Source organism: Penaeus monodon, chromosome 4 (genome assembly GCF_015228065.2).
Source record: "Penaeus monodon isolate SGIC_2016 chromosome 4, NSTDA_Pmon_1, whole genome shotgun sequence".
Classification (NCBI taxonomy): domain Eukaryota; kingdom Metazoa; phylum Arthropoda; class Malacostraca; order Decapoda; family Penaeidae; genus Penaeus; species Penaeus monodon.
The window spans coordinates 35,898,998-35,901,497 of NC_051389.1; the positions used below are offsets into that span (position 1 = coordinate 35,898,998).

Consider the following 2,500-nt stretch of genomic DNA (forward strand, 5'->3'; position numbering starts at 1 on the left):
TGTAAACAAAAATTTAAATGCCAGGCCAAAAAGTGATGTTGAAAGTCAGGAAAAAAGGTGACATATCCTAGAGTCACTGAGTAACCCAAAAAGTCACAAGGAATAATTAGAAAGTAAGATATGTAAATCCTTGTCCCCAAAGGGACCTCACCCCATGGCTTCCCAATATTGTAGTTAGCGACACACTAGGACAAGTCACAAGGCCAGCACTACCGCCCCACCCCCACTCAACCCCACATTTCTACATGAATTTGAGGCTCTTTACACATATTGCATACATGCAGAACACCTCCTAGAAGAAGATGGTAGCAACTATTTTTGTCTGCGTATTTTCTGTTTTGATCTTATGCTATGAAGGTTATATACTCCTAGTATGTATATATGTATGTTTTTATTATTATTATTATTATTATTATTATTGTTATTATCATTATTATTATTATCATTATTATTATTCTCATTATTATTATTATTATTATTATTATTATTATTATTATTATAATTCATAAATGGAATAAAAGAAGTTCATGTAAACATAATCTAGAATAAATGGCAGAGGGGCAGGTGACAAGTGTGTTAAGAAGTGCCTTGAATTGTGTCTTTCTTCTTAGATAAAGGTGTAAATGTTTATAAGCCTACCTTAATTGAGTTTTCATAGTACATCGTCATTTTGTAGATATTTTTATACTTTTTTTCACAGATGTTCAGTAAAAATAATTTCATTATTATCCTTGTTTTCTCAACTATTTGAGGCTGAATTATTACTTGTAAACTCTTTCCTATTTAAGAAGTCCAACTTGTTGGATTGGTAAAACTAGAAGGAATTTGCTATTATATGAGGCTGATGTCAAAATACTGTCAACTTCACACAAGTCATTCATAAGTGTGTACTGTTGAAATGTGATTTGTAGTTGGCTTTGTTACACAGCTTAATTTTTGTTTTTCCTCAGAGTTCTCCCCCAATCCTATGCCTGTTGTAGTTGTTGGGGCATGGGGGGGGAGTGCTTAGGAGACAGACTGGTACCAAATACTTGGGATCACCTCTTGGACCTCAACCCTCAATTTGACTAATTTTGCACAGTCTTCTTTTCTTCCCCTTTCCTTTTCATTCTCTTCTCCTACCTCTAAGATGTGAGAGCTATATTGAAAGAATGAAAGGCTGATTTTGTGCCAGTCATGAACAGCCTGGGGGAGCCATGGGCAGTATTCCCGTTTAGTTGTCCAGCAAGGGGCTCGAGGGGTAGACCGTTTCTCTCCCAAATGTACTCTAGGCTTACCATGGCCAGTAATGAAGATTTCGTACCTTTATTAGAGGCACTGAGGCTTGCCTCTTTATCTACTAGCCCACAGATTTTAATTCCCCTGCTTCCCTGACCCAAGCTCTCCTTTTAACACTGCTGCTACCCCCTCCTCAATGCTTACTGTCACTTTAGGACAGTCCAAGTCACCCACCCAGGTTCATTACTTTTGATTGATTTCACTGGCAAACCCATTCCTGCCCAGCCTTATCCTTCCTTCAATACTTGTACAAGAAGTGCCTCCAACTCCCTAGCAGACTGCCCTGTCTATGAGAAAGATTGGTCAGGCTGTGGAGAAGACTTATTCATCTGCCTCGTTGACTGTGACGCAGTATCAGTATACTGCTACACCATTCCTCCTAGAGGCTGCCATAAGTCCTCCACCAATATTGCCAAGATTACTTTTTGTAGACATTACTTCCCCAGTAATGTTTATATTAGTGGAGAGTTGCTCCATATATCAACCTCTCAGATTCGAACAGCCTCACATTTCATGAGGCCAGACAGGAAACACACAAATGAGGTTTTCTCTTACACCCTACTCCAGTGCTGTTTCACCCCATCCTCTCATACATCATCATCTTCCTCTGTCCCTCAGATGTCTATCCCATATCTCCCCGTCATAAGAAAACCTTATGGCCATATTATTAAATGTCCCCACAGGCCTGCTTTCCCCAAAACCAGTTCCCCCACACTTTTCCATATTATCAAAGTTTTGTGGGTATTGCTCGCTTTGTGGGTCCTTGCATCATATTGGAACAAATGCAGGGCAGCTAGGAGCACCCTGCACCAAGCCACAGGATTAGTAATTGATTCTTTGGATAGACTATGTGTAAATACAATTACTTAACTAAAATCATGGAGGGCATGCATGTATATAAACACCATCCCTGGTGGGGATGTGTTAAAGTATATTTAATGGAAAATAGTTTGGTGATTCTAAATATCTGATATAAGTAACTTTTGGTGTAACTAATTTCTTCATATACATGTATTTTCATGTATATATATGAATACTTTTCTTTAATCAAATGAGTCTTAAACCAAGTGTTTCTCAGTTTTATGACAACAGATCTTCTTAATATGTGTAGCCTTCTGAATATTATTCTCCAGATATTTGAAGTAATATTACTGTAGTAGTTTGCAGTGTATGAATCTTGGAAAGGAAAACCAAAACCAAAATTGCACAGGCAATGGTTGAA

General features: G+C 38.0%; 1 protein-coding gene across 1 annotated transcript in view; it reads left to right on the forward strand.

Moving 5' to 3' along the window:
- Positions 1-2,500, forward strand: part of LOC119572046 (E3 ubiquitin-protein ligase RAD18-like) — a gene marked incomplete at its 3' end in the record, with an annotated part of 11,692 nt that overhangs the window by 7,645 nt on the left and 1,547 nt on the right.